This window comes from Spermophilus citellus, assembly GCF_964194105.1.
Source record: "Spermophilus citellus genome assembly, chromosome: 16".
Classification (NCBI taxonomy): domain Eukaryota; kingdom Metazoa; phylum Chordata; class Mammalia; order Rodentia; family Sciuridae; genus Spermophilus; species Spermophilus citellus.
In genome coordinates this window covers 68,425,896-68,453,088 of record NC_138196.1, presented here as the reverse complement: position 1 = coordinate 68,453,088, position 27,193 = coordinate 68,425,896, and the positions used below count along the sequence as shown (strand labels likewise).

Below are 27,193 nucleotides of genomic sequence, written 5' to 3'. Positions count from 1 at the left end.
GATGCTACAGAAATACAGAAGACAATTAGAAATTATTTTGAAAACTTATATTCCAATAAAATAGCAGATAGTGAAGACATCGATAAATTTCTTAAGTCATATGATTTGCCCAGACTGAGTCAGGAGGATACACACAATTTGAACAGACCAATATCAATGGATGAAATAGAAGATGCAATCAAAAGACTATCAATCAAGAAAAGCCCAGGACCGGATGGGTATATAGCGGAGTTTTACAAAACTTTTAAAGAAGAATTAATACCAATATTTTTCAAGTTATTTCAGGAAATAGAAAAAGAGGGAGCTCTTCCAAATTCATTCTATGAGGCCAACATCACCCTGATGCTGAAACAAGACAAAGACACCTTAAAGAAAGAAAACTACAGATCAATATCTCTAATGAACCTAGATGCAAAAATCCTTAATAAAATTCTCGCAAATCGGATGCAAAAGCATATCAAAAAAATTGTGCACCATGATCAAGTAGGATTCATCCCTGGGATGCAAGGATGGTTCAATATACAGAAATCAATAAATGTTATTCACCACATCAATAGACTTAAAGATAAGAACCATATGATCATCTCGATAGACGCAGAAAAAGCATTCGACAAAGTACAGCATCCCTTTATGTTCAAAACATTAGAAAAACTAGGGATAACAGGAACTTACCTCAACATTGTAAAAGCTATCTATGCTAAGCCTCAGGCTAGCATCATTCTGAATGGAGAAAAATTGAAGGCATTCCCTCTAAAATCTGGAACAAGACAGGGATGCCCTCTATCACCACTTCTATTCAATATAGTTCTCGAAACACTGGCCAGAGCAATTAGACAGACGAAAGAAATTAAAGGCATAAAAATAGGAAAAGAAGAACTTAAATTATTACTATTTGCGGAAGACATGATTCTATACCTAGAAGACCCAAAAGGGTCTACCAAAAAACTACTAGAACTAATAAATGAATTCAGCAAAGTGGCAGGATATAAAATCAACACGCATAAATCAAAGGCATTTCTGTATATCAGCGACAAAACATCTGAAACGGAAATGAGGAAAAACAGTCCATTCACAATATCCTCAAAAACAATAAAATACTTGGGAATCAACCTAACAAAAGAGGTGAAAGATTTATACAATGAAAACTACAGAACCCTAAAGAGAGAAGTAGAAGAAGATCTTAGAAGATGGAAAAATATACCCTGTTCATGGATAGGCAGAACTAACATCATCAAAATGGCGATATTACCAAAAGTTCTCTATAGGTTTAATGCAATGCCAATCAAAATCCCAACAGCATTTCTTGTAGAAATAGATAAAGCAATCATGAAATTCATATGGAAAAACAAAAGACCCAGAATAGCAAAAACAATGCTAAGTAGGAAGTGTGAATCATGCGATATAGCGATACCAGACTTCAAACTATTCTACAGAGCAATAGTAACAAAAACAGCATGGTACTGGTACCAAAAGAGGCGGGTGGACCAATGGTACAGAATAGAGGACACAGAGACTAATCCACAAAACTACAACTATCTTATATTTGATAAAGTGGCTAAAAGCATGCAATGGAGGAAGGATAGCATCTTCAACAAACGGTGTTGGGAAAACTGGAAATCCATATGCATCAAAATGAAACTGAATCCCTTTCTCTCGCCATGCACAAAAGTTAACTCAAAATGGATCAAGGAGCTTGATATCAAATCAGAGAATCTGAGTCTGATAGAAGAAAAAGTTGGCTCCGATCTACATACTGTGGGGTCGGGCCCCAAATTCCTCAATAGGACACCCATAGCACAAGAGTTAATTACTAGAATCAACAAATGGGACTTACTCAAACTAAAAGGTTTTTTTCTCAGCAAAAGAAATAATAAGAGAGGTAAATAGGGAGCCTACATCCTGGGAACAAATCGTTACTACTCACACTTCAGATAGAGCCCTAATATCCAGAGTATACAAAGAACTCAAAAAATTAGACAATAAGATAACAAATAACCCAATCAACAAATGGGCCAAGGACCTGAACAGACACTTCTCAGAGGAGGACATACAATCAATCAACAAGTACATGAAAAAATGCTCACCATCTCTAGCAGTCAGAGAAATGCAAATCAAAACCACACTAAGATACCATCTCACTCCAGTAAGATTGGCATCCATTCTGAAGTCAAACAACAAGTGCTGGCGAGGATGTGGGGAAAAGGGTACTCTTGTACATTGTTGGTGGGACTGCAAATTGGTGTGGCCAATTTGGAAAGTAGTATGGAGATTACTGGGAAAGCTGGGAATGGAACCACCATTTGACCCAGCTATTGCCCTATTACCTGAAGACCTTAAAAGAGCACACTACAGGGATACTGCCACATCGATGTTCATAGCAGCACAATTCACAATAGCTAGACTATGGAACCAACCCAGATGTCCTTCAATAGATGAATGGATTAAAAAAAATATGGCATTTATACACCATGGAGTATTACCTAACACTAAAAAATGACCAAATCATGGAATTTGCAGGGAAATGGATGGCACTAGAGCAGATTATGCTAAGTGAAGCTAGCCAATCCCTAAAAAATGAATGCCAAATGTCTTCTTTGATATAATGAGAACAACTAAGAACAGAGCAGGGAGGAAGAGCAGGAGGAAAAGATTAACATTAAACAGAGACATGAGGTGGGAGGTAAAGGGAGAGAAAAGGGAAATTGCATGGAAATGGAAGGAGACCCTCATTGTTATACAAAATTACATATAAGAGGTTGTGAGGGGAATGGGAAAATAAACAAGGAGAGAAATGAATTACAGTAGATGGGGTAGAGAGAGAAGATGGGAGGGGAGGGGAGGGTCGATAGTAGAGGATAGGAAAGGTAGCAGAATACAACAGTCACTAATATGGCATTATGTAAAAATGTGGATGTGTAACCGATGTGATTCTGCAATCTGTATTTGGGGTAAAAATGGGAGTTCATAACCCACTTGAATCTAATGTATGAAATATGATATGTCAAGAGCTTTGTAATGTTTTGAACAACCAATAAAAAAAAAAGAAACAGTAGCCAATAAACTCTTAAGTCTTCTTGAGGAGATTTCCATGAAGAATATAAAATGTAGAAACTTGCTTTTCTTTGCCTATAATAAAGAAATAGAAGGGAGAGGTAAGCCAAGGAAAGAACCATTAATAATTTAAATATGTTTGGATGGGTTTCATAAATCCTCTCTAATAAACAACAGAACAAATAGCATTGTCCCAAGAGCAGTCTCACACAGAAACCAAGATAGAGATGAGCATGTCTTAAAAAGATTGTGGGTGTTTGGATTGGTGATGGATTTCACTCCCCTCACCCGGTCCCCTTCACCCTTGTTACACTTTAAAGATATGGTCCACTGCCTTCTGGCTCCCATAATTTCTTGTGATAAATCATCAGTAATTGGAAGTGATATTTCTCTGCATTGGAATATTGTTTTTCTCCACAAATGTTCATGATTTCCTTTTGGTCTTTGGTTTTCCAACATTTGGCTATAATTAGATATCTAGTATGTTATTTTTCACAGGTGGCCTGATTTGATTTTGTTGATCTTCTTTATCTGTAAATTTATATCTCCTATCAAATGGGAAATTTTTCTTTAAATTTTTCCTCTCCATGTTTCTCTTTTCTCTTTTTGTGAATCCAATTATAAGGTATGTTAGACCTTTTGATAATGTCCCACAAGTCCTTGAGGTTCTGGTTCAATTTCTATTTATAATCATTTTTCATTTCTACTTATCATATTGAATGATATCTATTGACTTATCTTAAGACCATTGACTTCCTAACATTTTCATGATTCTCTTCATACCATCATAAGACTAATTTTATTCAGATATTAAAATATCAGTTCAGCTATATAATTTCCATTTGCTTTTTTTACATTTTCTATTTTTAACTGAGATTTACTATATTTTATTCCATACATTTTCCTTTACTTTGTTGAGCATAGTTAGAGTAGTTGCTTAATGTTCTAATTCTTATTTCTAGATTCCATGTCTCAGGATTGATGTTCACTGATTATCTTTTCCCTTGATTATGATTCACATTTTCCTGTTTTTTTAAAAAAAAATATTTCAAGTAATTTTGGATTATATTCTAAAATTATATACGTTATGATGTGAAGATTGTTGATTTTCTTATAGTACATTGAACAATGTTGATGTTTTTCTTTTATTAGGCAATTAATTTGGTCAAACTAATAGGGCATACTGTGGTTTTTGAAATAAGATAAAATATCATTTTACTTTTTTTCTGCCTTAGCTGGACTGTCACAGTCTTCCTTGAGCATACATGAATCAAGGAGCAGCTATATATTTGGACAGAATATATACACTCAGAATTCAGGGCTCCTCTTCTTTAGCTCTCTTCTCCATTGTCTTTCCACTTCACTTTCTAGTGCCTCTTTTCCCCTCAAATCTTTATTTTGGTTCTCATGTTGTGTATCAGGTATACTTTCATGGTTTCAGCTGCTTTAAGATTGCAGCCTGTTCACAGGTGGAAAGCCAAATAAGTTGATATTTTCACTCCATTATGGTCCTTTGAGGTTGTCCTCCACAATATTCCTGCTTCTGTTCACTCTTCAATGCCTTCAGGTCATTGTTATTTTTGTGTTTTCTCAGGATGTCTGCAGGAGAGGCAATTGATTAATAGTTTATTCCATTATTCTGAGAGTAGAAGTTCCTAAAACTTTTTCTTTTTTTTAAGCTATGGCTTTTCTGCTAGTTAATCAATGTAGCAATAAGTTTAATTAATTATTTTACTATGTTTTTATTAGTACATTATAATTAATCATAATAGTTGGATTAATCATAACATATTCATATATGCAAACATAACATAATTTGCTCCATTTGTAGTTGCCAATTTTAATTTCCATCTTTTTTCTTCACTTTAAGACATTCCGTTTTGTTCAACTTGTGAATCTATCTTTTTCTTGATAATATTTTTTATGACTTAGTATGTTTTTTAACCAAATTATTATTTAATTAATCAAAAAGTATTTAAATATAGCCAAATGTGAAAAAATGATTAATAAAAAAATCGAGACTAAAGCATAAACAAAGTTGTGGAGAAAGATGATAATTTTTGAAAGAAAAACTCAAAGACATTTAACTGGACAGAATTTCTGCATTATTAGCTGGCTTTAGTTTCCTGGAGAGTTTGCAAAAATGTCTTTTGGAGAAATTAGTGAAAAAGTCTTTGGGAATGGGTCTCACCAAAATCTGGCATTTGGTAGAAATGTGGTATGAGTCAGGTATTGGTCATCTAGTGAGAATATAGTTGAGGATTTGGGGTTCTCTGAATTCCCTCTTTCAAGTTCACATTGGCTAACCTTCAGCTCTCAGAAGTGGCTCAAAGCTGAGCATTTTTGTGGGTTGAAATGAGTTTTGTCAGCTGAATCAACATCTTAGCATGAAGGGCAGCATAAAACTTTCATTAGGACATGGTCCAGGCAAGTCAAAGTCAGACCAAAATTGGTCAGGCTCACCTGATTATTGTCAATGCTGGACTAATTCAAATGGAAAGTACAAATAATGCGTGGTAAAGGCCTATTCTGTTTTGTACGTGAGGTGTTTCCCAAAAGCTCCTGTGTTAATGCAGGAATATGAAATGATTGTGAGAGCTGTAATCTAATCTAGTCTATCCTAGTTTGATTTACTGGAAATTTAATTGCAGAGAGGTGAGGCATAGCTGGAGGAAGTGGGTCATGGTGGGGGGCACAAACTCTGGAAGGCTGCGTCTTCCCCCCTCCCTCTCACTTTGCTTCCTGTGCCATGAGCTGAGCAGCTTTCCTCTTCTGAGTCCTTCCCCCATGATGTGCTGCCTCACCTTGGGCCCAGAGGAGTGGAGTTGGCCATCTATGGACTGAGACCTCCCCTTGAGCCCCAAATAAACTTTTCCACTTCTAAGTTGTTCTTGTCAGGTATTTTGGTCACAGTGATGCAAAAGCTGACTAAAAAAGTAACAAATTAGAGAGAAACTGTCTTGTTGGTGAACTCACAATCCAGCCTTCAACATTTCTGTCTTTAAAGCTAGTGTGGACAGGTTACCTTAAGAATGGTGACTAGATATTATCCTGGGAGTATTCTTTAATTCTCATTTCCGTTGCATCTTGTTTCTGCAAAATCGCTTCAGGTTTAGATCCCAAGCCTACTACTAGTGTTCAAAATTTCTTCTATCATGTTATACTATTGAAGAGCTCTCTTTTTAATCTCTGAAAAACCCTTTTTATAAGATCTCTTTTCTTAGCTTTCAGAGGATATCAATGGTAAGTTTTCAACTTTGAAATTTTATTCTTCTTGCAGCTTCTTAGTGTACCTCTTCTGTACACTTAGTGTTATAAGTACTCATGCAAACTTATCAAAATAGAAAGATCTCTAAAAGTAATGCATAAGTTGCATTTATAATCTGTCAATTGGCTGGAAAAGTACAGTTTATGAGAGTAGGAACTGCAGTAAGACCAGAGATATAAAACATAAATACTAGAAGAAATCTAAGGGGTTTTGTAGTCTAGCTCTTATCAGTCAATTTCTACATTTGTACTGAGATAGGAAGGGGTTACTTTTACAGCATAAATTCTGATATGATGATTTATTTCCATATAGGGTGTAAAATGGAATAAAAATAATGTAAAGAGTAAGCCCATGGGGAAAATAATAGACTCTGATAAAGATGAAAAGAAACAGAGAAACGGTCCCATAACCAAAGCTGGACTAATGCAAATGGCAAATGGCAAATTCAAATAGAGTATGGTAAATGCCAAATGCAAATAAAATATTATTAAGGCTGAGAGGAGCACACATCACTTCTGGTTGGAGTGATTAGAAAAGGCACAATGACAGTTTATCCACAAAAGAAGATGTGAACATGTCCAATGCACATGTGGAAAGATTTTGACCATTAATAATGAGTTAAAATGAGATGCCATTTCCATCTATCAATATGTCAACTGTTTTACCAGATAAAGAAAATATCGTGTTGGTAAGAGTGTAGAAGAATAGCTAGTTTCATTTATGGGTGGTAAAGTCTTATTTTTTTATAGCCTTTTGGAAGGAAAATTTGGCATCAAAATCTTAAAACCAGTTTCATTCTTTAGTCTCATAACTTCTGAGAGTTCGTTCTAGGGATTGAGCTGGAATGCAAGCAAACATTTGTATCTATGAGTATTTACTGTGGGTTTATATATATATAATGACAAAATGTTTAAAATAACTTGAGGGACTAGATTAACAAATTATAGTATGTACACATGACAGAAGAATCTTCAGTCTTTAAAATGTAAATTACAGAATTTTTACAATAACCTGATACATGCATTTCTGAAAACCCTGTGTTTTACAATGTCATTCACTAAAATAAGAGGACTTAGGAAACAGCAGTGGGGTAGACTGTTCCAAACCGATGGCATCAGTGGGAGTCATCATGGATGCAGAAACTATACAGCCTCTTTCCAGGGAGAATTTGTTACAATTGCTCAAACAAATTAAAAAAGTACTTGAAATAGTAAAAAAAGAACACTAGCTGGTTCAAAGAGAGTAACAGAAGGACATGTCTCCCATTGTAGATTTTGGGAAAAAGCAAAGAAAATGAGACTTTTGGAAATTAGAAGAGCTAAGTGAAGCTGGTATGCGTAACCTCTGAGTGTGAGAGTTGGCTCACTTGTGATGGTACTTCAGGAACTCAGAGGAGATGTCCCAGGGAGGACACAGCTGCAGAGCTCTGAGAGAGGAGGCTGAAGTTCCTGTTATAGATGCTGAAGAAATTGAAGATGGAACCCGCTGTACCCATCAGAACAGTGAAGGGCTGTTACTGAAGCAATGCTGATAGGAATAGGGGGCAAGCAGAATGGCAGAGATGCTTACCCTTCCCAGCCTTTCTCTCTCCCTTTATGCCCACCATCAGCACCTCAGAGGGAGCCAGCTGACAAGCAAGAAACGCGGCTTGCATAGTTCTAGCTCCAATATCACAGAGCAGAGTAGAGAAGGGCAGTGTGGTCAGCGAAATTCTAAGAGGGCCTTGGAGGGTCTCTGTTCTTGGTGCACATCTTGTATACAACTCCCACCCTCGAGTGTGCGTGGAACCTGTGAGTACAATGGGATGGTCTCTTCCTCCAACAGATGACATTGCATGGCACATAATGCTGAGAGAGGCTTCCCTTACCACTGTATAAGACTGGGATATAGCCAACTGGAGAGGCACTAGAAGTCAGGCATTGCCCCTGTTGCCTGGGAGAAGGCAAGTACCTCCATCCTGAACTGCCCACAGGAGTCACATACTGCAGACCTGTAGGAAGTCTGTAGGAGCTGAGGGGTCCTCCACCAACAGCTAGTAAGAAAGCAGGGACAACAGCCCCAAAACCGCAACTTGTCACTTGCCTGAATGAACTTGGAAGAGGACTCTGAGCTCCAGTGAGAACCGCGGTGTCTCTGGCACCAAGATTGCAACCCTGTGAGCCCCTGGAGAGAGGATTCACCTAACCTCTGTCCAAACTCCTGACCTTTGGAAAACGTGAAACAATAAATGAGTTATGGACACACACACACATGCATATATTTATATATGTATATTTATATTTATTTATTTATTTTAATGAACACAATACATTTATTTATTTATTTAATTTTATGTGGTGCTGAGGATCAAACCCAGTGCCTCACATGTGTAAGGCAAGTGCTCTACCACTGAGCTACAGCCCCCGCCCTAAATGAGTCATATTTTAGGCCACAGAGTTACACAGCATTAGGAAATAAACACAGGCAGGTTTAACATGCACACCTATTCAATATTAACCATGGAACTAACAACAGCAACAAAATTGCTATCTCAGATGACAATGGGAACGGAGCTGGATGATTCAGTGTGTTTGGAGGCTGCTCAAGGGGTATTTAAAATATGAAAAACAGTGGACTGTAAGTGTGGCTGTAGGTAGCAACATATTTATAGAGTAGGAGATGGAGTTCCAAGGAGGTAGAAGAGTTGCTATAAAGTCGAGTCAGGAGGAAGGATAAATGTGCTACAAATGTGGAGAGTGGAGGGCAGATAGGGTAGGAGCTCTGCAAGTATATTTTTAATTTTCTTTTTCTTTCTTTCTTTCTTTCTTTCTTTCTTTCTTTCTTTCTTTCTTTCTGACTGGGGACTTATACCAGGGCAGTCACCGAGCTGCATCCCCAGTCTTTTAAAAATTCTTTATTTTGAGACAAGTTCTCATTAAGTTACTTAGGGCCTTGCTAAACTGCTGAAGGTGGCCTTGAACTTGTAATACTCCTGTCTCAGCCTCTTGAGCCATTGGTTTAATTTTCTTTTTTTTTTTTGGTTGTGCTTCCATATTCCCAGGGCCTTGTGCATATTAGGCAAATAATCTGCCATGGATCTGCAACCCTGGCCTGTGATTTTCTTAAAATAAAGCTGGGCTCTAGTAGAGCGGAGGGCTCCAACTGAAAAAATCCAGTCTATCAAGAAAAACTGCTTATAAATCACTGCAGATAAACAATGTTCAAGTTTTGCCAATCTCCTTGCCCAATTATCATGTAAACTTTCTAGCCAATTGATGGTGCCATACTTGGAAGCAGGCCCAACTACCTCGGTGCAGCGTGTTTTCTTGAAGGGAGATTAGAGCCGAGGACCTCCATGGCTAACACAAATGCAGATTGTTTATTTTAGAAATTAATTCACCACTCATTTTGCCAGCGGAAGAATGAGAGAGTTGGGCAACACAGTTTTTAGTGGAACTAATGCTTGTGATTTGAGACAAAGATCACATAGAAAAGAAGCTGTACTGACTTTTGGTGGAATCTTCTGGAAAGAAAGGCATGACAGGTTCCATATAGATGATTCAAGCCATGTAGCAGAGAGTGTGAGAATAAGGGTCCAAATTACCCTAGTAAAATGGAAATAAAAATTAGAAGAGTAAATGTCTATTTTTAGTTAGGTCACATAAATAGAATTACTTTTGGTATTCCTCAGGTCTCTAAACAAGCTGAGGCAGAAAAGCCTGCTGAAGCGGTAAATCTTCATCACCAAGCAAACTGCAGCTGCCCTGATCACTGTCCCCTCTGACCTTAACAGAAGAAATAAGACACAATATTGTGCTTGCATGGGTGAATTAAACCCACAGGAAAATTAGGAAATTATTGATAGTAGTTATGGTTTAGAGTGACACAGTGTAACTCTTTGGAAACTAAAACAATTAGCTTTTCCTCAATTTTACCTTTACAATTTTTTTTCCCACAAATTGTTTACCTATGCAAAGTCTTTGAAAATGTCTGTTGTTTGAATCTTTCAAGTAGACTTTGCCCCTTAGTTGTCCTAATTTGCACTGTTTACTTCTTAAGTTTCTTTCATTTGTATGTGTGTGTGTGTGTGTGTGTGTGTATAAATACTGTCAAATCCATTGCAATAGCATCACAGGCTTTCTTTAATGTTTTAATTCCTTCACACAATATAGATATGTCCCATTAAAATGTGAAAGCCTCTTTCTTATGCCCAACTTCTAGTACTTTTCAAGAAACATGGAATTAAAAACTTCCAGTGTCGAAGAAAATGTATGCATATTTTTACATCTTTAAATTTGGTTCTCTCATTTATTTAGTTTGTGAAACAAAAGTAAAAACTTAAAAAATTGAATTGTATATATCATTTTTTAAACGGAGCCTCATGTTTTAAGGAAACGGTTGTGATCTGTGTATAGGTCTTATCTCACTGTTGATGTTATTCCTTTCTGATTATACACCAGTCTTGAAATCAACGATAAACCAAGGCATCGTAATTTATGTGGTGAAGCTGTAGGATGTGCTCCTGTTTTATATTCAAGAACTAGTGAGGAAGGCGGTGTGGTTGTGCAGGATGGACGGTGGCAGACCATGTCAGAGACATAAGAAGCACTGAAAAACAGGGATTTTTAGCCATCGCAAGACTTTGGATTTAATTTTGACTGAGATCAGAGGCTGCGAAGCACAGTGAGCAGAGGGGTGAGCTGATCTAATTCATTTTTACCAGTATCTTTTTTGGTCTCTCTTAAGGTTATTATTTAAGGAGGTCAAGAGCCAAAGCAGGGAGAACAGTTAAATACTGAGAAATCTGAGTGTAACCCGATGGGCTACAGTCATGGTGGTAGCAGTGAAGTGGTTAGGTTCTGGGTTCTCCAACTTCTTTCCCTCCACCTCCTCAAAAGGCCCTCATTGTGATCTTGACACTAGGCTGCCACAAGACGCTGTTAAATCTTCATTCCTGCCTCCCGGGTGCTCTCCGAATAGGCCTGCGATCCGAACAAATGACTAATGAAATGTACATGATCCTGGTTTGAATCTAATCTAACAATAGATTTAGGGCCTTAAAAATTGCAATTTTGACCCATCTTTTAAGTCAGGATTCTTCTATTTATTCCCCCCCCCCCCGAGTATTCTTGTTCTAGTAGCTCAAAGAAAGAGTTGACACTTGTTTTTCTTCTTCAAGAGTATATTTTAGTTATTCAATCTTGGACACTTAATTTCTCAGAATTTAAAATTAAAATTTTTGACTGAAGCAAGCTTCTTTAAAAAAAATTACCATTATAACTTTTTTAATGGTACAGTTGAACAATATTAAGTATGCTCACATTGCTGTGTAAAGAATCTCCAGAACTTTTTCATCTTGCAAAATGGAAGCTCCACACATTGAAAAACTCTCTTCATCACTCCCCACCCCCACCATTCTCCTCTGTCTCTATGAGTCTTACTACTGTAGATGCTTCATATAAATGGAATTATATGCTATTTATCTTTTTGAGATTGGCTTATTTAACACAGCACAATGTCCTTTTAAAGACAGAATAATAAATAATTTATTTTTAAATGAAACTCTTTTTGGAATAACTCCTAACTTGGAAGGAGGAGCTGACTTAATTGACAAGGACACCCAAAATTGAAGCAACTATTTAATAAAGACGTCACCGCCGACATGCATCTTAGAATGTATGAAAGAAGTTTATGAATGCTACTTGGAAGGATAAGAGACATTCTAGCACAGGGCAATATATAAAGAAAAATGTGTTCTAATTGATCTCATTCTTTTGAATTCCTAAAAAGCCATTCTTATCAGGTACATAATCATTTTTAGATGGTTCTATAAAGTTTCTCAATTCTCAAACAACAAGTGGATCAGGCAGTATTTTAAATTAGCTATGTGAGTTCAGATATTTTCATTGCTCCCGCTTCTTAGGAGTCCATTGATGTTCTGACATATGGAAAATAATATTTTGGAAACATCTTGGGAAGGCTTTCCTTTTTGTATGTCAAATATCTAAGCAAAAAGAATATATTTAAACTCAGCCTTTCAACAGGCATATCTTGCTCTTTGTCTCTTCAGCATTCCTCTTTTTAATACTATTTCGAATTTCCTTTGAGAAAATTCCCTTCCCCATTCTCAGGTATAGGGTTTGGGTGACACCCATTCCCAGCTCCAGTGGGTTCTTACCAGCTTTAGACAATAATCATAGTATTTTATTGGATCATAGATGAGCCCATTCAGAGCTAAAGAGGTGGAGGAGACATTGCTGAAAAAATCAGTATTCTCCTGAATATTCTGTTTCAGATGTGAATTCTGGAACTGGAAGCCACTAAGCTACTCCAAGTGCTGGTCCAAGTATGAATCTAAGAAAAAGAACTGATTAGAAAACTAAGGATGATGCTAAGATGGCTGAAAAAGAGTGAGGGACTGAGAACATTTGTGTTCCCACTGTCATGATTCAAACCACTGGATCAGAACTCATTTCTGGCACATTTACTTACTTGAGCCAATACATTTTCTTTCTTATTGGAACATCATGGGCCTTACTCTAGGGTCTACTTCACTATTTCACAGAAAAGATGTATGTATATGAGTGTGTGTATATACACATGTATGTATATATGTGTATATGTCATATATATACACATGACAAAAGAGATATAATGTAGATGTTACAGAAGAATAGTTTGGTTAGTAATAAAAGAGAAGATGCAGAACTACTATTGGAACATTTGGAAGGATGATGTAAGAAACCATGTGACATTTTACTCAAAATAAGACAAAGCATGTGCATAAATCAAAAGATAGCAAACTTATTTATTTACTTATTCACTTTTATGAACAGCATACCTTTTGCTTCTAATATTTTGGGGCAGCAGCAAATAAAGGGGGCTGCTGATAAGCCATTGCAATTCTTACTTTCTTTAAGTGACCATACCCAACCAAGACTCCTAAAATGATTTGTCAAGTTTGCATCTTAAAAGCATTGGTCTGAATAGCTCATGTGAGGAACTCAATGTCTCAAATTTACCTAAGAGAAACAGAGTAAATAAAAGGTTATTTTTCTTTTCCAATGTTGTTTTATTTTCCTTAAATAAAGGATGAAGACTAGTGGGGTACACTCTTTGCATTCATTTATTTCTGCTTCCTTCTAAAAGCCCATTAAAATGATAGTAAAGCAAAAGAAGCAAAGTAGAAATCTACCAAGGGACAAAGAGCCCACAGCAAATGATAGATATCAGCCAAGTTTAGGAAGGAGCAAAGCAGATAGAAAAGTATCAAGACTGGAGAGGACGAGAACATAGGAAATGAGCAGGGGAATGTGAATTGGTAGAAGCCACTTTGGAAAACAGTCTAGAATTGCCTAGTAAAACTAAAGATACATATCCAACTGTCAGAAATTCTACTTTCATGCCTAATTCCTTGGGAAAAATTCTTTCATGTATGCACCAGAAGATAAAGCAGTAAAAACTGGATTAACTCAATTATCCATTAACAGTGTAAACAATAAATAAACTTGAGTGATATTTACACAGGAAAATTATATAGTAATAAAAATGAATAGCTTAATCTAAAAGCAATAGCATGAAAAAATTGAAAACTTACCAAAATATATTCTACTACAATAAGTGTAGATCCATTTATATGGTGTTAAACATTATTTAGGGATGCACATATATAGTATACATGGAGCAGTTATGTGGAAAAGCGAGGTAATAATTACTACAAATAAATTAAAGTAATGATGATTTTCAGAGCAGAAGAAGGGGATGTAACTGAAAGGGATGTTCCAAGGAAAGCTTCAAAGAGCATTAATAATGTTCTTCTTTAAGTTGAAAGGCAGATAAGTGATTTTTTAAAAAATCATAATTACTATGTGCATACTTTTCTGTGTTTGTACTTTATTTCACTCTCTTCCTTTTATGCACCAACAGGGAGGTGGGAGAGAGAAAGAGGGAGAGGCAGCAATAGAAATCAGAATGACATTACACTTCTCAACACTGGTGCTGGAATCTCACAAATGATAAAGCTGTACATTAGTAGAAAGTCAGTGGAGAGTTTCAAGAATGGAAAAATAACAAAATACCATTAGAAAGTACCATAGAGATAAACACTGCAAAAAATAGAACTATTAAATGATTTTCAAGAGGTTGCCCATGAGAGTGGGCTCAGATGTGGGGGAGGAGAAGGCAGCTCTGAGAATTATCTTCTTTTCTTATAACATTGTTCTATCTATAGCTACATTGCTTTGCTAATTATTAAACAATAAAAAGTAATAGAGGAGAATTTTTTTCTGATTTTGTTTCTTTTAATAAATGTATTGTTAAATTTAAACACAAACTTTGATTTTAAATTGTATTAATGGACAAATTTTAAGTATTTTCTCTCATATTGCCTTTTTTTACTTAGATATCACATTATCTATCTCATCATATACTAGAATGTTGTGAAATTATTACATAATATTTTGGATAAAGTGGCTAATTCTTTCTTTTTGAAATCATGCCTTTCTCTTTCAGGTATTATAGTCGGGTGGTTATGTGGGAGGGCTGGAGTCCGACCCCAAAGAAGGAAAACTGAGTTAAATGGACATTCTCTCCCATATCAACTGTATGACCTGAACAAGTCACCTGAATAGTACTTCTGTTTCCTTATCTATAAAGCAAAGATTTGTAAGATTGCTGTATGTAACATTGAGTTAGTATAGTTACCTTTCTGTATTCCAAGATTCTGCAGTTATGGATTTAACCAACAGAGGATTAAAAATATTTTTAAATAATTGCATCCATCTTGGACACATAAAACTGTTTTTCTTGTATAATTCCTTGTTCCTTAAATAATAAAATATAACAAGTAGTCTCAGAGCATTTACATTGTATTAGGTATTATTAGTAGTCTAGAGAAGATTTAAACTATATGGGAAAATGTACATAGGCTATATGTAAATACTACATTTTATTATATAAGGTATTTGAGCACTGGGATTTTGGAATTTGTAGGGATCCTAGAACCAATCCCCTGTGGATACTTAGAGACAGCTACCTTTGAAAGTTTTAGAATTTTAGAATACCTGTAAAATTTTACCTGACATGTTGTGAATTCTCTAATAAATACTAATTTTGATTGTTATAACTAGGCGACTTTTAAATTCAAGCTTAATAGTGATTTCCATATCTTTGTGAAACATAGGCATGCCTTTAAAGTGGAGTACTAATCACACACATACAACTTTGGAATGTATTTATTAGGAAAATAATGCAATTTTCTTGGCATAAACAAGTCTTTGCTTAGATAATATGGATGTCCAAATGTTTTACTTTTACAATCAGATTTTAATATCATTCATATCACAGGCAAGATTCTTTATGCCCCATTACATATCTTCTTAGTTTTGCTTTGGGGACTAGTGTGCAAGTATTTAAAAACGTTCTGGTACCATTTTGATCTAAAAACTATTCTCTTTTTCTGCCAAGATACAAAATGAAGGTGTAAAGATGGTTGTTATTTTCGAGGTTTTTCTGTCCTTTTTGGTTAGGAAGACTGTTTCTGACTCTGAATAAAACCAATTATTGTTACTTAATTTTTTTTCAATCAACATTAATCAGATCATGCTTGCTCTTTTTAAACAATTTTATTATGCACATGAAGAATATAAAGAAGTTTATGTTTTTAACCCTTATTGAGCTGATGGTTTAGTAGGAGAGAGACAAATATATCAGATTATAAGCAATTTTAGATATGCTGTAGAAGGAATATGCTTAATTGCCGGATGAGAATTTAGACAGTAATGAAATAGACATTTCACTTTGTGATGCCATTTATAATTATGTAAAAGGAAATAACACTCAGTGTACAAGGTCATATCCTAAGAAAAAGGATTAAAAAATGTTCAGTATTGTTGAATTTTAAAATGGGAGTGGATTTTGTTTCTGTGTTTCCAATTTTCTAAAAATCTAGAAATTGTTCATGTGTTGCAGGATGGGGATGGAGAGAACAAAGAAGTATTTGGTGTGTGGCTTTAGAAACTGTGTCCATTTAACTCAGGTTTCCTTCTTTGGGATCTGGTAGGATGTAACAACAAAAAGTTTAAAAAGACACATTTCTTCCATCACAAGTGATGGGAGGGGAGGGGAGGAGATGGGGAGAAAGGAAGAATAGTAGAATTAAATAGACATTATTATTACTGTGTGTGTAGACATGACTGCATGACCAATGTGATTCTGCAACCTGTACACTCAGAAAAATGAAAAATTATATCCCATCTGATTCAAATGTATGATACGTCAAGGTCATTGTACTGCCATGTGTAACTAATTAAAGCAAATAAAAAATTAAAAAAAAAAGACTTTTCTGCAGCAAAGCCCCAGTGAATGGGCATTGGGATAATACCAAAACTAAGTGTATATATGTTAGTGAATTTTAGTTATGATTATTCAGACTAAATCTAAACAATTATACATTCCCTCCCTTTCCCTGTGTATTTGGTCATTATAGTTAGGGGACCTTTTCTGACTCTATTTGAGAAACACAGTCTGTCACTTCTCTAGGTATGACATGGGTCCTTTCCTTGAAATCGTCCTTTATGGTACTCTTTATCTTTAAGGCTTGAGTTCTTTTTTTTTTAATTTATATTTTAGTTTTAGGTGGACACAATATATTTTTTACACTTGCATGGTGATGAGGATCGAACCCAGAGCCTCGTGTATGCTAGGTGATCACTCTACCACTGAGCCACAACCTCAGCCCAGAGGCTTGAGTTCTTTAGTTGCACATCTCTTTCTTTAAAGAGCTCTTACTAACGTTTTTACACCCCTAACCGTGACTCCCAAAGCACCCTTCACTTGGAAACTAACAACCTTTCTTCTAATTGCCTTTGCCTGTTTTCTCGGCTGCCTCCAGATTCATCTGAGTCATGTACTATTTGAGAAATTTTGAGACATTTGTGAAACTTTGTTATTTCTAAATAACACAGGAAATATCTGTCATAGAACAGTTCTCCAATGAGCTCTATAATAATCTTCTTCATGGAAATCATTATCATAAGCTTTATATATGTATTTTCGATTTCTAGATTGTGTCAATCTGGTAAATATGTAGAATATTCTCATCATCTTCTCTCTTTACTCTCTCATCCCAGGTAGCACAATGGGACCTTTTTGTACATTAGTCTTGTCTTTGTAGAAGATATATTACCTTGACTCAAAGCTTTGAGAGAAAATCAATTGGTAACTCTCACAAGCGGGAGTCATACTTAGTAAAAAAAAAAAAAAAAAGATCAGTCAGCAACATTTAGATGTTGTCTGGATTTTACTTCTCTGAGTTGGTTGTGTTTAGTACTCTGAAAACTTAAACAGGTATGCTGAAACATGTTGGATCAACTTAATGGATTGGTTGCAAGTCTGGACATAAACCTCAAGGGGCCACGAAGTCTAGTGGTCCACTCCAGGTCTCCCCTTCTCTGGCTCCCAATGAGCACACTGCTGTCATCTGGGAAAGTGACCTTCTAAATGATTTCCCCCAATCTTTACAACTTGTTTAGAGCCCCTAAGTTAAAAAGAAAAGAAACAACAACAACCAACAAGATTCTCTGTGGTCCTTGGTGAGTACCTGGACATTTGCAGTCTCTGAGTCATGTCTGAGGATCTAGAAACGTGTGACTTCAATGTCCATACAGCAAGAAGTAAACATAGCAATTTACCAATTGAGTTTTATTAGCCAGCTGACTAACCCACTGTTTTTCCTAGAACATTCTGCCGTGCATGTTTTAACAAGGCAATGATTAAAAACATGGTTAATTAAGTTTTGGTGGAAAATGCTCACGATGTTCTGTTCAAAAAAATGAAATGATTCAACACTGACTCTTTGGTGCTGATAAAATCAGTGGCATTATCCTAACAATATGCTAAACCAGTGGTAGACTCGCAGTCACAGCTTTATCAAGCTGTTAAACATGAACACCTGGAATGAATGACAGGATCATGATCACCTGTGATTAGCATTGAGATGGCATGGTTCACAAATCCATATGTTCTAAGGCCAGGTGACATTATTTGTGGGTTTTTGTAATAGTGGAATTGCTAAGAGCATAGGAAAATTATTAACAGCTATTGTCCAAGTTAATTAAATGTAAACCCATTTCACATAAAAGCAACTTTAATGAGCTTGTATTGCTCACATTTAATAAAGTCAGTGACAGATATGGCTGCTGAAGGAAATACAGTGCTTTGCTGGCTTAGGAGCCCTAAATTTGAATCTAGGCCGTATGCCTTAGAAACTGATCTCTTGAGAAATAATACCCTAAAGGCCATAAACAATTTTGAAATAAACAGTCAAAGTACAATTACTGACTTCTCTTTGGATTCCCTGTTGTCAATAGAAGTAATTATTCAAATCATTTTGGCTGCATTAAAATATATTTTGAAAAACAACTGTTGAAATTAAAATAACTGCTCTTTCACACTTAATTTTATTCCCCAAAGTAAATTGTATGCTTTCTAAGGTAAGTACAGTACCTTTTAGTTAGTTTGATGTCCCTCTATCCTCTCTCATTCTTCTATCTTTTGTGTTTATTATAACACACAGCACGATGTAAGCACTCTCCCTTAGTTATTTATTGTGTGGTTATTGAACACCCCTACTGTGTGTCAACACCATATTAAGTGTCTAAGACTCCCAAGTCAATAAGACCTGACCAAAGGAGACTGGAGGGAGCATACAGTTGAGGTAAAGAGGCAATTAATGTCCTAACAAGGTAATGTCAGGTGTGCTCTGGGAATTAGTTTGGGGGAAAGAAAGTGGTTAAAAAAGGCTCTTTTGAAGGACACCAAACAAAGTAAAAGGTACTGTACTTACTTTAAAAAGGAAAGTATTGTTTCACATTATCATTTGATTTGTCTGTGGTTACCTTTGAATGATTCAAATAAGTATATGTATTTGAAATTCTCAAAAGTCTTTTTACTCAGATGTGGCTGGATAGGACTTTTGATGATGGTAAAGTTAATGTTATCTTGATCATATATGCTATTTTTCTGTTTCATGCCTCAAATAAGTCACATGAATAAACCTCAGCACTCTTTAAAGGGGGTTATATGGAGAAGACATGGAGCATAAGAGTCGGGGAGATTGGCCACGAGGAATCAGGCTGGAGAGTTACGCTGGGGCCAAATAATGAAAGCTGTTGGCCTGAGGGGTTCCGACTTTACCTTTGAGGGAAGTGGTATTGATGAAATGGTTGTAGCTGTTGTAAGATCATCCTAACAGAAGTTAGAGAATGGAGAGAAAGGGGAAAAATTGGTGGTAAGGTAGAAATGTGGGAGATTATTATGTAGGTGATAGAGGAGAGCCCAAAATAAGGGCTTAGAGGACTGGGCCTGTAGCTCAATGGCAGAGCACTTTCCTAGCTTGTATGAGGTACTGGGCTCAATCCTTAGCACCACAAAAAAAGGAAGCAAATAAAATAAAGGCATATCTATAACTACAAAAAAAGACATAGAAAGGTAAATGGACAAAAGAGAAAGAATATGATTATATTCTTTCAATATATGAACATCATATATAATAAATATCATATTTTTCTTTTTTGAGAGATTTATATATATATGTATGAAAATATTATGGTATATATAAGGGAGACAGAATTAAACATGTGAGGTGAGAAGAGAGATGTCAAGGAGAACTCTTGGGATTTTAGCTTGGGAGACACAGTGAATGGAGAAGTTATTAAGCCTGGGAATAAAGAAGATCGTGGTCAGGATAAAGGTATGAATTCAGTTTCAGACTGAGTTTGAAGTGCTAGAGAAGATATAGCCCAGATGTGAACATGCAGATGTTTCATTAGATGAGAGATGTGACTAGAGGTAGATTGAGCACAGAGAAGAAAGAATAGAACTTGGGTACAAGCTAACGCTGAGGCCTTAGAAATTCAGCGTAGACACGGATCTTCCTCCATAGAGTTTGGAACCAATGTGGAGCCAGGCACAGCAGTCACACAGGGTTGGAAACATTACCTTCATCACTGGTAAAGCTGATTGGAGAATGCAGCTTCATTTCTAGGGTCAAACCATGTAGATAACATTTATATTCAATAGACATGTTCACTTGTCCCTGGGTTTGGAAGGGAGAGTGAATCAAAGCACAAATCATTTGTATGCAGACAGGTTAGAGGAGAGAGTTCTTTGTCATAAGCTCACCAATGAAAGAAGACACGATGGGGAATAGTGAGGGTGGACTGAGAGAAACAAAAACACACAGGCCAGACTCCATGTTTACCCAATCGCCTACACTTGAGATGACGGCAAAGGAAGCAGATGCAGATAGTAATAAGATTACAGCGATAATGAGGTAGATTATGGAAATTGCTAGCATCCATTGCTAGAACCTCCCAGGTGTGGTTCCAAGTTCTTTATAATCATCGGTGTCTTTAATCCTTACATGAAGTATAGGTAGGGAAATGGAAACACAATTGAATGACAGAATCAAAATTTGAATCTAGGCCGTGCGCCTTAGAAACTGATCTCTTGAGAAATAATACCCAGAGGAAGAGAAGAATAACAAATAGAAGAGTGTGGAGCCATGAGACCTGGACAGGAGGGAGTCACATGGTTAGCACAAAGTCCAAGTAAGAATCCAACTACGGATCTCTAGCTTCATGCTGTGACGTGTATATTGTTGACACTGTGAGCCTCAAGTATGAAGAAAAAAAAAACCCAAACAGTTATTTACTTCATCAAATAAAGAAGAATAAATTAATGAGTTAACACATAGGTAAATACCTTAAGATTTTGAATTAACTGATTTCTTATGTTTTCAGTTTATTTTTATTATTAAGGTCTAAGTACAGTAGTTTCTTTCGTGTAGACATCGACTTCAACATTCAATTGATTTAACCTGGGGATGTCTAATTGACTGAACAAGTAAAAAATTAATTTGTTTGCCTACAAAGATAAAATTAATTGTATAGCCCTGATATTTCCATCGTACTTTGCAACCAGTGTAAGTTGAGCCTTAAAGAGCCAGAGATTGGGATTGGGTCTTGCTTTTGCCTTAAATGATTAAATTAGCCCCTTTAACCCCACTCCTTCCATTGTAGGGGCTCGTGATATATTCATTCTCCATAGCACTCCACAGTGATATTTTTTTAGGATGGCATCAATCCTGAACCTTTGAACTTAGATTGGAGGTTTTCTAAGTATCATCTTTACTATCATTGCCAAATTAATATGCCAGGAAAAATATCATCTCAAGAATGAGGTTTTTTGGATCTTTTTTTTTTTTTCTGGGAAAAATTGGGAAGTGGGTCAGACAATCCTATTACTTTAGTGAAAGACCTGTTTCAAAGAACCCTGTCGTTTAAATGATAAGCCTTTAGTGTAAGATCTAGACATCTTCATATTGAAATGTGTGCCAGGCAAATGTTTAAGGCTTTTGACTTACTGAAATCACAGCTCCAAATGGGACTCAGTGAGGTCATATTTTCCTAAATTGCAATGAAACTTGTGCTACTCTTTAGGGTGCTGCACCTGGACCATCTGTCTGCAGTTTCTTCTGCTATTCTCAGTTGGAAATTTCAAGACGGTATATATCTCCTTAATTGTTTCTTGACAAGCAAGTTAAGAATACCACAGCAGGTTCTCTTCTTCCAGAACAAGCAAAAATGGTTTTGTAGGCACATGTAATTTACAGTGTTCTGTGTCTCAGAAGATCTTTGATACAAATATCTGTGAATTTTGTAATTTCTGTAGTTTCCTCTTACCTTCCAGATTCTAATTGATAGACAGTAGGTGCTCCTGACTGTATAGAAAACTAGCATCAGTGGGCTGGGGATGTGGCTCAAGCGGTAGCGCGCTTGCCTGGCATGCGTGCGACCCGGGTTCGATCCTCAGCACCACATACCAACAAAGATGTTGTGTCTGCCGAGAAGTAAAAGATAAATATTAAAAATTCTCTCTCTCTCTCTCTCCTCTTTCACTCTCTCTTAAAAAAAAAAGAAAACTAGCATCAGGACACAATCCAGGTTTAAAAATAATGTACTTGGAAAAGTGCTGATAGTTTTGATAATAAGCTAAATTTAGAGACTGCTTTCTCACTCATTTTATGTGGTCTCTCTCTCTTTGTGCTCCCAAATTAACAGAACAGCACACTCAGCTTTTATCAGATGCCACTTGGTTTGTTATTAAATGTATAGGATCTTTAAGCGTGCACTCACTGGTCAATACAATCCAAATGCAACAGCCTTCATGAACAAACAAGTACACACATACATTTAGAAAGCTAGGTTATTTCTGAATATGAAGACCCCTTAAGAGATAGCAGTGTCAAGTTTTAAATGACCCAGTGTAAGCAAAAGGCTGATTATCATCACAAAATGATGAGCTTGATTTTATTTCTTAACTCCCAGGAGAATATTCACATACTCATATATATCTCTCACCGCTTCTATTTCCTTGCTTGAAATTGATCTGTTTAAATTGTGTATACCCTCTTGACTCAGTTTGGGTTGATCATATGCCTCTAGAAATTTGTCAGTGTCTTTGAGATTTTCTATACTTTACTGGAGTATAAATTTCAAATAGTTTCTAATTCTCCTCTGTATTTCAGTAGTCTGTCATGATATTTCCTTTTCCATCCAGAATTTTAGTAATTTGAGTTTTTTCTCTTCGTCTTTTCATTAGGATAGCTAAGGGTTTGCCAATTTTATTTATTTTTTCAAAGAACAAGCTTTTTTTCTTGTCAATTTTTTTGAATTGTTTCTTTTGTTTCAATTTCATTGATTTTTGCCTTGATTTTAATTATTTCCCTGTCTTCTACTACTACTTTTGGTGTTAGTTTATTCTTCTTTTTCTAGGGTTTTGAGATGTAATGTCAGGTCGTTTATTTGCTGACTTTTTCTTCTTTCAATGAATAAACTTAATGTAATGAACTTTCCTCTTAGCTCTGCCTTCATAGCATCCCAGAGATTTTGATAAGTTGTATCGGAGTTTGCATTTACCTCTAAGAATTTTTTTTATCTCCTCCCTGATGTCTTCTGTTATCCATGCATCATTCAGTAGCATACTGTTTAGTCTTCAGGTGTTGGAGTAGCTTCTATTTTTCATTTTATCATTGATTTCTAATTTTATTCCATTATGGTCTGGTAGAATGCAGGATAGTATCTCTATTTTTTGTATTTGCTAAGACTTGCTTTGTGGCATAACATAGGGTCTACTTTGAAGAAGGATCCATGTGCTGCTGAGAAGAAAGTGTATTCACTCATTGATGAGTCACCTAAATTGGCCTAGAGGCAGAGTGTCCATAGAGAAAGGCCAGAGATACAGAGCTTTGTTTTTCAAATTCAGCAATCAAATAATTTAATATTTATTTAATAATTTAATAATTAAATTTAATGATTTAATATTCATCCATGGAGAAGAAGGAGGATGAACTGGAAAGAATATCCAAGTGTTGGTCTAGGTGAAGTATCTTTTCATGAAAACTTGAGACCAGAATAGGTGTCCTCTCCAACCGTCAATATTTCAAAGCAGGGCAGAGAAAGAGAAGACAGAACAAGATGGTAACGATACTGATGATGATATGATGATATGATGGTGATATGATGTAGAGAGCTCTGTCCAAACTGAAGAGTAGCTAAGTCTTTTTTCAGAGTTCCTTTGTCCTCCCCTTTCTGAGCCTTAGCTCTGCCTTGGTAGTTTTTGCAGGGTTTTATGTCATCTCAGATAGTCTGGCTTGAGCATCACGAAACTATCTGGGTGTCTGTACCCTCTCTCTGAAATTTTGATCCCAAGATGGAAGAAGGAAACAGGCCCTATGCTAATGTCGCAAGCCTTTCTAGCTTCTCCCTAGCAGCTCCTCCTAATCTAAGAAGGCTTTCCTTCCTCCTCCTAGTGGGGTAGTAAAATGATATCTTGGCTTCTCTAGTGTCCTTCTGTGTACTGTGGTTATCTTTTGTAATCTCTGTATTCTAACCTTCATCTTGGTTCCTTAGGATACACAGATTTTTTTTCTTTTTCAAACAAAGCCTTTCCCAAGTGAAACTCTTGTCTCTGAATTGGGCTATTAGGACTTGCTTCTTAACTCTAAAGATGAATATTTCTCCTTGGGTTCTGGGCTTTGTTTTTTCCCCTACATAATAGATGCTCAGTTCTATTGAGGGATGATATATCAGCAAGAATTACCAGGTATGAAATCATCTGATGAGACTTCATCAGATATATTATTGTACTATTGACAGAACCATGTAGGAAACATTATCTCCCCCTTTCCACCTTCTTCATGGATAGAATCAACTCTGTCACTTCCTGGGTCACATTGCTGCATCTCTACCTTTTCGAAGCACTGTCTCCATTCTAGTCCCTCTCATGTGGTACTTGGTTACACACACACACACACACACACACACACACACACACACACACATTCAATTATTACATTTATGTTATGATGATATATACATACATGTATATGCATGTGTAAATACACACAAACATAAAATGATGGCATATCTCAGGTGCCATATGTGTATCTTAGAACTCAGGAGGTCCAGGAAGAATAGATTTATTTTGTCCTATATACAAAACTAAAAGTAGTTCAATAGCCTCATCTCTACAGCGATTTCAATTCTAGTTCCTCTATATCAACCAACACATGCATGTAAATCTCTTGACATATTTTCAGAAAGATAAAGACCCACTCTTTTCTCATTTAGTACCATCTAGTAGTGCTTATTGGGACTAAATAGGCCCAAGCCCTTACCACTTAACAAAATCCAATGCCCACTAGTAAAATTATTAAAAATGAAACTCTTTAATGGCTCAGGAAGGGCTTGAAAGAATCCTTTTGATTTTCGTAAGCTTATTAGGTCACATCCTGGCTATGTGACCAACAGTTACCAGTATAATTAATTCTCCTGGCAAGGAGTTGATGGAGGCAGTGATTGTACATCTGAAATCTGCATCAGGGAAAGGATTTTAGGAGTGAGGCGTGTAAAATCTCACACAGAGAGGGCCTTCCTTTTGCCCTTCTGGACACACACACCTGTCAGCTGTGAGCCTGGGCTTCCTGCCAGCTTAAAATGCTGGATCACGGGTCTGCTGGGTCCAGACGGGAACACTCTATATTCAATGGACACTCCCTCTTCTCCCTCTCAGCCTTCCCTGAAGAGCTGGGAAGGCAAAACCCATTTCTGTTTTGAAACCCATTCTATCATAACCATCCTTCAGAATCCCCAAAATAGATACCCAGCTACATGCTCTCATGCCATGGTGAGTGTCTTCATAGATCTTGTTACTTACCAGTGTTTGTTTCATGTTCCTCTTAGCCCCTGAGTCCTGAGCTCCATGAGGCGTTACCTTATTTCTCTGGGCTTCAGCCTAGCACTTGGCGCCATTTGCAGAAGGGGGTTGAGAAAATAATAGGCTTTTCTCTGCCACCCTCTCTAACACCTTGATAATGCCACTTGTCACAACTCATAATACTTGGATATGAAAATTTCATCTTTCCATTTAACTAGATATGACCTTGGGTTGCTATTTAGCCTTTGTTTCTTAGCCCATAAGAACTCTTATGATATATTCTGGCTTTAAAAAAATTAATGGCCTAAGCATCTAACATGTCCTTCTATGTTTCAATGTTAGGCAGTTGGAAATTTTTCTCCAGTGAGTTTAATAGGCAAAAAAATATTTTTCTCTTTATATGCTTTTAGGAACAAATAAATCAACATCATTCCTAGTACTTATACCTTCACAAACAAAACAAGTGATAACTTTGCTCCATGGGCTCAGCACTTTATAATTGTCAATAATGTTAATGACTCCTGCAAGAACACTCTCAAAAGTACTCTTGTAAGCATTTTCATCTAGAATTCTCTTGACTGGCATCTCAGAGAATCATCCTAACAACAATAGAATATGGAGCTTATTTTGCTGAATTCTTTTCTGGATGGCTATTATTTTTCTTGTCTTCAGCTTCATTATCTCTGTCTTTTCCTTTTATTCTCCTTTCCTACCTCCTGTCTCTTTTTTTCCACTAACATTAGGTCTGAGAGCCCTCATTCCCTCCATTCATTGCAAAGTCCCACTTTGCGTCTTGGCACACCTGTGCACCACAGCCATGGGCTGCCTGCAGCCTTTCTAAGGTTTCCTCTTCTCCTTTGTAAGAGCTATTATGCTTGTCCCTTGCAGAGGGCTTCATTACTTGCAGAAACCTCATCTTGGTAATTCTAGGAGCCTTTTTACTTCCCTGGGTATTTCTGACCTGAATTTTGGCCAATTGTGTCTTACAAAGTCAGCAGGTTTCCTCCAAATATTATCATTAAGTGTTTCCTGTGTGAAATCCTGTCCTTTCCAATGTACTTGGAAGAAGGAAATAGAAAAAACAACATGGGTATTTACATAGGATCTTTTCCCCTTACAGCCAATTGCTTGTGAATCCTTAGACAATTTTAGTGAGAGTAAAGAGCTGATAGGAGTTGGGCAAACAGAGGTTAAGATGGTTGAAGTCTCTCCCAGTGTTCTCATAGGGAGTGCTCAGGCTCATGTGACCTCCACAAAGCTCTTTGAGCTAATTCCCTTGATGTCAGGGAATCAGATTAGATTTCCAGAATTCAAGCTATTGCTATGTCCTGTGCACAGTGGAGAAGTAGAAAGCATCTGACCTCTCTTTGGGCAAATGGCCAGTGTTTCTGTAGAAGTTCAGTCCAAGAAGGGGTGAATGTGGAATGGAAATTGATACCTAATACCAACTTTTCATGTCCTGGGTATCTGAAACAGAGTGGGTAGGATAGTTACTAGCAATGGAAAAAAAACTGTGGGGTTGGGTACTGGGGATTGAACTCAGGGACATTTGACCACTGAGCCATATCCTCAGCCCTATTTTGTATTTTATTTAGAGACAGGGTCTCACTGAGTTGC

General features: G+C 36.5%; 1 pseudogene across 1 annotated transcript in view; it reads right to left on the bottom strand.

Moving 5' to 3' along the window:
- The window catches only part of LOC308635324 (protein Wnt-8a-like), a 32,815-nt pseudogene extending 6,323 nt beyond the window's left edge, over positions 1-26,492 (bottom strand). The window contains exon 1 of the transcript in view: positions 26,362-26,492. The product of the transcript in view is annotated as a protein Wnt-8a-like (transcript). The remainder of the gene's footprint in view (positions 1-26,361) is intronic.
- Positions 26,493-27,193: the final 701 nt, after the last annotated feature.